We start from the raw sequence: 11,158 nt of genomic DNA on the forward strand, positions 1-11,158 counted from the left end.
CGATTTTCCCTACAGTTCTGAATACTTGGAGCTGATAGTGCAATACTTTGAAAATTCAGAGGGAACATTATTTTCAACCAAAATTCCTATATCCAGTCAATTTATTAATTGAATGAAATTTACCCTCCATGCATCTTTTCTTAGTTGAGGATAAGCTTTAGCAAAAGAAATGAATAAAAAATAGCACAGGTAACTATGTTCAATATCTTGTCGTAACCTTTAATGAAAAAGAATATGAAAATGAATATATGTATGTATATGCATGACTAGGACATTGTGCTGTACACCAGAAATTGATGTGTTGTAACTGACAGTACTTCAATAAAAAAAATGAATAAACAAAGAAACAATAGGCATGGAATTCAGGAAATGGGTTGGCTGACATTTTGTCCTGTCCAAGATGTCTATAAGACATTTGGTCCATAAGACATTTGGTTCATGCCTAAATGTCCTTGAAATTGGGTCCTGTCCAAAATATCCATGAGCATATTTCATCCATGCCAAATGGTTTTGGACAGGACCAAATATTAAGGGCCTTTTGCTGTGGACCAAATGTCTTATGGATGTCTTAAACAGGACCCAGTTTCAGGGACATTTTGGTGTGGGCCAAATGTCTTACACATGTTTTAGACAGGACCAAATGTCTTGCAAGGACTAACTTGGCTGTGCAGTGAAAAATATTTCAGTTATCTGCAATAATGTAAGCACTATTTATCAATTCAACTAAAAAGAATGCTATAACTATAGTAGGAGGATGGGGATCTGAAGTGGTAGAAGAGTATGAGAATGAAATCCTCATGTATCATATCTGGAAATAAATAGACACTATCTAAAACTGAAATATTAAAAAAAATAGTCTAAGCATATTATTTAATGTTATGTAGTAAACAGCTAAAAAGTTAAACGTGATTAAACCCGAGGAATGAGGAATAGGGATAAACTGGGCAGAGGATGGCTGTTCTTCATTGTCAGACTATAGTATGTATTATTTGGAAAATAGTGCATATTATACATTAGTAAACAAACATTACACCTTTCTTTAACTACAAAAAAGGGAGAATTCCAGCAAAAAAACAAAACAATCCAATCTCCATTTATATTTTGAATATATGAAATAAAGATATAGAAAAAAATGATTTAAAGAATCTTTTTATTTAATTTCTGTGACAAGTAATGGCATGCTACAGACAACTTAGGTCCTTCTTAGGCTCTGTAAAACACTATTTGAGCAAATCAACACCTTTGGGCTTCTTATTCAAGAAAGTAGACTGACTACACATATTTATATTCTCCTTGTCCAATAATAATAGCAATAATAATAATATTTGTAATAGCTAACACTTATACAGTGCTCACTATGTACCAGGCAACATTCTAAGTAATTCACATACTTTAATTATAGTAATTCTCCATCAACTAGGTGTCATTATTATCTTCATTTTACAGATGAAAAAATTGAGGCACAAAGACGCAAACTATCTTGCCCAAAGTCTCAAAAATTGTTAGTGGCAGAGCCAGTAATCTGAATCCAAATTCCATGTTCTTAACAACTATACTATATTGCCTCTCACATTAAAATTCCACTAAAATAATCATGGGGAAAAAAAGAAAGTATGAGACAAAAAAAAACAGTTGTGTCCTTTCATGGGAGATTTGGTCTTCCTTAACAATTACAATCAAATACACACTTCTTACCATGGTTTCAAGACACTCTACTTCCCTCTCTAACTTCTCCTACTGCCCCACTATTTCTTCATTGATCTGCAGCCATTTGGGCTTTCTTTTGGTCCCTTGGATTTGCTAGTTGCTTCCTATCTTAAGGTTATTCCATTTTTCTGAAGTGCCCTTCCCCAGACCTAATGCTTTTCATCATTCTACTTGCTCAAATCAGAATGATCTTTCCTGATTCAGGATCTCATGATTTTAGGGTCAAATCAGATATCTTCCCTAACCAGCTTCTCTGCCTCTCATCATACCTCTATATCACACTACTCTGTTTATTTTCTTCATAGAACTTAATATTCTCTGATATTACCTTGTTTGTGTTTATATTACCTACTTTGTTTATTATTACTAGACTGTCCTTTACAATTGTGTCCTCAATACTTGTCTCTTCCACTTTTTCTCTATCATGTTCTTAGTGCTTAGAATAGTACTTGGTGTGGAGTCCTCTAAGTGCTCAAAAATTGCTTGTTGGGAGAGGAGGGAATGTAAAAAGAAATGGAATGTGTTGCAGTAGATGAGACACTTCAAAGAAATTTCTGGAAGCCAAAAATACAGATGAAAAAATGGTAAATGGTAAAGTGGAAAAAAGAAAGTCACAGCCTAGAAAACATTTGGAGGAAAGCTATAGTGGATAGAGCTGAGCAATCTTTTAGTGAAAACTTTAGGGTGGGAGTAAAAAGTGAGCTGAAAAGGGAGAATGATGGCAGTGTGTATGTGGAAATGCTGACCTCCTACCCACACATTTCCCATTACCCACATAGAATGCCATGAAGCTACACATTTACTCCTAGGCAAAGGCTTCCTGGAAAGAACCAAAAAAGCTAGCATGGGAGTTAGTGTCTCAGAATAAAATCTTCCTCATTGGGGCATTTTAAGTTCCCTGGCATATCTACTAGCTCACTGCCTGCTAACCCAAAGCAAACCCTTCCAAACCATGAGCCCTATTCTCATATACAAGTCAGCTTTTCTATTTTCTCATTCATAACCATAATGGATAATCATTAACCACAGGACAACTGAGGAAAACCTCTGCCCTGAAAGAAAAAGACCAAATTAATAAAAAATGATCTTTGAGGTAATAGAATACATGGAATTGACAATAACTCCCAAACAACAACCACCATCATTAAACTTCAAAACACCAAGAATAAAAAGAAGATCCCAAAAATTTCTAGTGGAAAAAAAAAGTTTACTTTCAAATGAACAAGAGTCAGATTGACATAGAGTTTATCAATACCAGATGCTAGATGACAGAGTACCTATAAAATTCTGAAGGATAATTATTTTGAATCCAGAATTTTAAACCAAACATATATCAACTAAGATTATAAAATAAAGCCATCTTCAGATATGAAAAGACTGAGAAAGTTGACCTCCTAGGCATCCTTTCTTAGACATTACTTAAAAATTGTTACAGAAAAATTAGACCAATGTTCATAGCAGCACTATTTGCAATAGCCAAGACATGGAAACAGTCTAAATATCCATCAACAGATGACTGGGTAAAGACGATGTGGTATATTTATACAATGGAGTACTATTCAGCCATAAAAACCGACAACATAACGCCATTTGCAGCAACATGGATGTTCCTGGAGAATGTCATTCTAAGTGAAGTAAGCCAGAAAGAGAAAGAAAAATAACATATGAGATCACTCATATGCGGAATCTAAAAAAAAGCAAAACAGAAATACAAAACAGAAATAGACTCTAGACATAGAATACAAACTTGTGGTTGCCAAGGGGGCAGGGGCTGGGAAGGGACAGACTGGGATTTCAAAATGTAGAATAGATAAACCAGATTATACTGTATAGCACAGGGAAATATATACAACATCTTATGGTAGCTCACAGTGAAAAAAAATGTGACAATGAATATATATATGTTCATGTATAACTGAAAAATTGTGCTCTACAGTGGAATTTGACACAACATTGTAAAATGACTATAACTCAATAAAAAAATGTAAAAAAAAAAAGAAAGAAAAATTAGAGAGCAAAGAAAAAGGAAGCCGTGGGATTAAAGAAAAAGTAGATCTAAACCAGAATAGAAAGAAATAGAAGTCCTATGATAGTCACTGTACAGTAGCACATACTTGAGGGTAGAAAATAGAAAAGAACTCTCGGAAAGCTGTCACTAGCATTGGTGTAACAAGGGCCAGGACAGTAAGAGTCATGAGAATGCATTTTTTTTTGTAGAGAATTAAAAACTATAATGAAACTGAATAAAAGTTGGTTAGTTTTTTTGTTACCGTCATGTACCAGCAATTCTAAAATATGTCAGTGACAAAATACTACTCCCTAAAAAAATATTTTGTTAGCCTAAGTTCTAATTGTTGCAGTGACTATTAAGTCTTGGTGACTACTGCCACTGCCCTGCCCTTGTATACCAATAGTAACCAGCAAAAAAGAGGGAGCATTGATATCAAGATTGAATGTTTGGTAGAGTATAAAAATAGGAGAATCTGTTTGAACTTGGTCCTCAGAATATTCTCCATTGAATAGTCAGGAGCATAACATTAGTCCTGTAGAGAAGCAATTACCATTCCAGCACAGAATTTGGCTATACAGTGTAAACTACAGTTATTATCATATAAAGACTACTTTCAGGTATTCAACTTTTAGAATCGATCAATCTGATTAATTACAGTACAGTTAAATATGGTTACCTAAGAGAAAGTAAATGTTATCAACCTTAACAATGTAAAAATAAAGGTATAACTGACAGTGGTTAAAAGGTAGGGGATGATGAGGTACGGTGAAAAAAAAGAGTAGGAGTGCTAATGGCTTCATCTTACAAAGTGGGGAATCAAGAAACATGGAACCAGAGATGGAAGTTTAATTATAGTTAACATTTCAGAGGTAACTAGTGGTTGAACTGAGAATAGGGATACAAATTATATAGGGAGAAAGAGTTGGGCAGGAATTTAAGTAAACTCACCAGATACTCACCTAGCAAAGTGGGATGTCAATAGACAATGTGTAAAATCAATTAAGAAATGATAACATAAAGATATTACTTAAGAGATATGGAGATAATACTGGAAAAACTGTTTGGAAAAGTTACAAGTGATTGTCATTGGGGAATCAGATTGAAAGTGGGCAGGAGAGAACTGCCTTTTTTCCGTATAAGCTCTTCTGTGCTATTTGATTTTTCAGCCATGCATTTAACTATATTTCTTTGCCAAAATTTTCTAAAGTTTTAGAAAGGAGTAGCTTTGAAGAATTTGACAATTAATTCTATACATAGAGAGAGCATCCTTTATATACGCTAACGTGTGTTATCTAAAGTTCTTCAACATTGTCTTAAGGGAGATAGCACAGCTCTGCAACTAACAGAACAATGCCCTCACTAGACTATTAATTCAGTTTGTTTCATTCACTCAACAATGCATGATGCTGAAGAGCAATGAGTTCTCCATAACCTCACAAATTCAAGCCATGGCTCATTTCCATGTCATAAATATAGCGATCTTTGATAAGCAGAAATAGCAATGACAGTAGCATATACTGCACCACCATCAATGATGATGACACCATGCTTTTCTTAGGCCTTGGGAAAATGAATGTATCTTAGCATATGAATCTCAAGGTATAGGCTGATTAACTTTGGTCTCTTTAAGATAACTCCTATAATCTATTTTATGTAAAGGATTTATTTTTTCTTATAATATAGACAGTTTGTTAAAGTATTTAATAGTCTTATTAAAGAATGGGTTTATACCATGTACCAATGCCCAGATTTTTTAAAACAAAAAACCAGAATGCCATCCTCATAACCATAAAAGTGTTAGCATTGAGCACCACTGAGCCAGATAATGGACAGACTGTTACAAAATGTTTATAGCTACCAAACTATTGTGAAACTAACTTTAATCACTTTACTATACAACCACAGTTACTAAAAGAATGAAAGTAGTGACAAATATATAACCATTTCACAGGTAAGGGTTTTACTCCTAGAACATATGAAATCTAAAGCTTTTTTAATAAACAATATTTGTATAAACAATGTTTTTACTTTATTGCCTATATTTAAAATTTTAACTCACAATTTATGGTCCTACTATTATAGGATTATATCAGAAGAATTGTTTCTGGCTATTCCTTCTTTATGTATTTCTCTTTTCCTTCTTTCTTTTTCATCTTCCTTTATTTTCAACGGTCTTACTTGTTTTCTTTTTTTCTGTTTCTCCTTTTCTCCTACCCAAGCCTCAGGCCTACCACTGGCACCCAGTGGCACCCCAAGGCATTTCCCATTGCACTCAATTATTCTACGTGATTGCTGACCACTATCATTTCTTTGCTAAGAAAAGATCTTTTGCTATTTTAGTTGTACCATCAAAATACTTCCTTAATTTAAGATTTAATTTCTCCTCTTCTATAACACATGCCACTGCTCTGTTGTTTCTTTTATTGGCATGTTTTACAGTACATCATTACCACCTGCCTTCATTCAAAATTTCTTTAAGACGGTTAAAAACATCAGATTGCTTAACCTTTCCCCTTGAGTCAGAGTCACAAATATCTTTGGCTGTCCTTCGAAATAGTTATCTTCTTACAAATTTATTTTTTAGGCATGAGGCATGAGAAATAATGCAGTGGCTTAAGAAAATAAACTTGAAAGTCTAGCCATGCCTTGGCAAACAAAGTCCAAGTGAGATGCTTATTAGAAAAGCCCAGTCCTTCAAAAGGGAGTTGCCAATGAGGCGAGGAAATGGGTTTGTGAGCTGAAGGAGTCTGCTAATGGAAATCAGCACTAGTTTCTATTTGTAGAGGCGGGTCAGAGGGATATCTTAAGAACCCCTATTCTGGTATCCACTTAGTACACTTCTGAAAGGATACTGGGCATTTTCAGCCACTTCTCCAAAAAGATAACTTGGAGACAGTCCAAATACACCAGTTTTCTGTATATAAAGTTCCCCAAGCCTACTATCACTTTACATCTGACCAAAAAATTGTCCATATGGATGTCTTTCTAACAAATAGTGCCATTTATTTTATTTTCCAAAATTCAATCACTAAAGATAATTTAAAAATAAGATTGGCCCTCCTACTGCTGTATTAGTACTTATCTTCTATTATACTGAATGTTTTCCTCAGAGAAATGTTTTCTCAGCTGACAAATACAGGGAGGTAACACAATACTCTCTCATGACAGACACCTCTGTCAGAAAAGAACATTGTGCAGTGCAGTCAATTCGTAATTAACCGGGGTTATGGGGAGCAGGCAAAGTATGGATTAAGTGTAATTCCACAGGTAAGTCCTACAGTTCATTTTTATCCATTAATTTCAACCTCTTTCCTAATCACAGGTTTTTTCAGAGCTCTTGACAATTAAGTAAATGTAGAGGTTTGTGTTTCACTTCCTTTCTTATCCTTGTCTAATGAGTAGGAAAATGGAGAGTGGGAAACAAGGGGAAGAGGTATTATCTACTAGCATAATAACAGTCACTGAATCTAAAAGTATAGTCTATGTTGGCTCATTATATAGCCCTAGTTTCTTCCTGAGGTTTCTGGGGTTTTATCATTAAGACTGGACCACAAATCAGAAATGAAAAGAACAAAGCAGAGGTCAAATTTTTTTAAAATCCAAAATCATATCAGATGTGTAAAATATAGCCTATCGATATACAGTTCTGGAGTCCAAAACTACCAATGTAGGCAGTTTCAATCCTAATACTGCTTTTGTCTTCCTGAGCAATTTTCTGATCCCTGGCTCTAATTTCCAATCTGTGAAATAGGGATTCCTCCAGGCTACTCTAGGGTGAGTTCGAAGGAAAACTAATAATGACTAAAGAGTGTATTTGATTTTAAAAAGAAATGCCTCCTGTGGGCACAGGTCACTCTGCTGTCTTCTGCAGGGGTTGAGTGATCTCAGGACTGTGTTGGTCTCCCCTTCCTGGCACAAATAGCTCAAGCTATTGTATACGTGAATTGTGTGCTAATAAATAAGATAGCTTAAAATGGGAGTATTTTTTCCATTTCTGCCAAAAAAGAAATCCTTACTTTGACTGGAATTTCCCTCTTTCTTGACCTTATTCACTTCCTATCTGTAGAACTAGGAGGTTGGACTAGATTATCTCTAAGGTACCATCTAGCTCCATAAGTCTGTGATGCTGCTTGTAAAAACTTGCAACTTTACCCTTTTTTTCTTTACTTAGAGCCTTATCCTCAGCAAAAAATCATAAAGTCAAAAGTAAGTTCAAGCCATGCTGCTGCATAAAAAAGTAAGAGATGTAGCTTTTTCTATTCTCTTTAGGTACTTTTATTATACTTTGAAAGCCAAAATAAGTATTGGAATTAATGTGAGTGCAAACTATAATTTCTATGCTCCAGTCCAATTTCTATGCCTGGTAGTCTAACAAATTTTACCAAGGTACGTCTATATGTTAAATGAAACTGGAAAGAGTAAAATACCACTTTACAGTAATGACTCAGTGTTGTCTTGATAACAAACAAACAGCATTTTTTTCCAGCAAAAAATATTGATGTTAATCTTGTTTAAGGAGAGGTTACATATTTGGGGGGGAAAAATGGACCCTTATTATCTAGTATTCCAGAATAACATAGGCATATAGACCTTGGACACCAATCAGCAATGATTTTTGTAAACGAGTTTAGTAGAGACAAAAAGACCCTATAAATAAGTATGTGCAAAAAGTGTGTCTGTGTAAGACATAGAGTGGATTATGGAGTAGATGATCAGTTTGAACTAGAGGTGGTGGAGGTGAGTAGCCAGAACAAAGAGTGTGAGTGGGGTCCCACGGAATAGATGGGGAAGTAAGCCTCAAGAGACAGATCACAAAAGACTATAAATTCTAAATAAAAATTTTTTACTTGATCCTACAGGCCAATGTGTTTCCAAGTGTGCTTATACATATGAGGGATAATTTTAGATGGGTATATGGGTTATGTTGTTATTTGTAATAGTATTTATTTTAATGTGTATTGGAAAAAATAGACCTTCAAGCCCTTGATTTCACAGATGTAATTGCTTAGGGCAAAGCTAAAACTTTTTAAATGAATAAATTTAAAGAAAAATATTACCTAAATAAAAGTATGGACGGTACACAGATATGGCAAAATTATGAGGGTGATGCACAAATGACTGACATTTGGGAAACAGTTCTATATGGGGAACACTGAAGGATTTTAGTAAGGCAAAATTATAAAATTTATTGTTTAGAAAGATCAATGTACCTACAGCCTGGAGCATAGGTAAAAGGGGCGATAGTTAGGAGAGAGTATTGCAGTAAAATCTGAATTAAGGCAGTGGCAATGAGACTGTGGACTAAAGATAGATGTGAAGGATGTTAAGTAGACAGCATCCGTAATGCTTGATGAACAAGTGTATTAATCCATGGCCCAAACAAGGAAATAAAACTACTCTAAGTATTTAACACAAAGGAAGTTAAATACAATAACTGGTCACATTGATGTTGGAAGAACTGAGATGACACACAGGGGATTTCGAAGCTACACAGAGATTAGCAACAGCAGGAAGTTCCTGACACTCCCAAGGCTGAAAGGACAACAGGAAGAGATATTGTTACCAGAGACCAAGAGCAGAGGTCATGCCATGGAAGCTGGAATCTTTGCAAACCTGTCTAGTGTTAGCTGAAAACATGGAGGAGACACAGCTGTTGCCATGAGCCACTGGATTCTCCTTTTCACCCATCCTCCAATTTCCTATGGATGTTTCCTATTGGTTGAATCCAATCAGAGCCTCCTAACACGGAAGCATGGGAAACACAGCCTGCAGCTATCAACCCCTCTGCAAAAAAAAAAAAAAAAAAAAAGCAGAGCAAAGAAGGGTGAGGAATGGGTCCAAAGACAAAGAAGACTATGACTGGTACATTGTGTGTGGAAAGTAGGGAAGAAAGAAACATATAAGACAAAACCTAGGTTTATGACTTGAATAACTCATTAGTTAGGGTTGTCATTCTTTAAGATAAGAAATATTAGAGTAGAAATAGGTTTAGGGGCAAGATGAGTTTGTTTCTTAACCTGTGAGTTACCTTTAAGGTATCTGTGGAACATCCAACTGGATTGAGAAGATCAGTAAGGATTTGAAACATGGTAGGAAGAGCTGGCTGGAGATAGAGATTTAATAATTTTATGAGTGGTAGTTAAAAACATGAAAATAAATTGCACAGGTATATAGCATAGATTAAGAAGATAATAGGCCAAGAATGATGCTTTAGGGAAAACAACCATCAAAGAACAAACAGAGGAAAAGAAGTCAGCAAAGGAGCTTGAGAAGGAATACTTAAAAAGGTAGGATTAAAAGTAGTGCCTAAGGAGTCAAAGTAGGACAGAGTTTCAAAAAGGGAATGTTAAACAGTGCCAGATTCACCTAGCGTAATTAAGTAATATGAGAATCAAGAATCCATTAGCTCTGGCTATTAGGAGATCAGTAGTGTCCTTTGCAAAAGCAGTCTCAATGGAGATTTAGGGATAAATAGCAGTTTATAATGGTCTGGTGAGAGGATGGGAAATTAGGAAGGAATTGGAGATAGTGGTGTGAATCACTTTTTAAGAGGCTTGTGAAAGAAAAAAAAAGAGAAGAGAGAGGGTAGTAGCTTGATTAGGAATGCAGTATCCAGAGAGGGTTACTGAATTTTAAGTATGAGAGCAACTTGGACTTGTTTATATGTCGATCGAAAGGGGGAAGATGTATTAAAAATACAAAGGGAGAGAGAGAATAGCTAATGAAGTTCTTAAAGAAATATTAAGAGATAGGCATTAGTGCCAGATGGAGATATTAACCTTGGACAGGAGAAGGGAAGCTGCTTCTGAGACCAAAGGAAAGGAAATGAGTGGAAATAAAGATCATCTTCAGGTGTGGGAAATTGAAAGAATTCATCTGTAATAGTCTCAATTTTCTCTATGAAATAAGAGTTAAAATAAATCTCTAGAAAAGACAGTGGAAAGATGGTGGGGTAGGAAGTTCTGGAATTTTCACTCTAGGGCATGGACTAGCGCAGTGATCAGGGCTGTAAAGCTGAGATTGGAGAACACAAATTTGCTGCAACACCAATTAGCACAACTGTGTGGTTTCCTCAGCAGATTTGGTATTATTGGTTGTAGAAGTTGAGAAGCTGGCAGTTGGAATGATCCAAGTCTGGATTTAGCAAAGTAGTATGTCAGAAAAACAAAAAGTAGAGGACATGGAAATTGTCCATCAAGACAGAGGTTTCAATGAATCATTGTGAGGTCTGGGTTCAAGATGGAAGTGACTGATGTGATAAAAAAAAAAAAAGCCTGGAGATCCCAGTATTGGACAAATTTTTCCTCTAAAATTTATAAAATGTGACACTGGTATAATATTGGCCCCTTCTTGGTTTATCCTACTTTAGTTTTGTGGCCTAGGAAGAGGAAGGAAAGAGATGAATTAGAGGGCTATGTGTTTGTTAATGTCCTAGCTACA

The sequence above is a fragment of the Camelus ferus genome, chromosome X, assembly GCF_009834535.1.
Source record: "Camelus ferus isolate YT-003-E chromosome X, BCGSAC_Cfer_1.0, whole genome shotgun sequence".
Taxonomy (NCBI): domain Eukaryota; kingdom Metazoa; phylum Chordata; class Mammalia; order Artiodactyla; family Camelidae; genus Camelus; species Camelus ferus.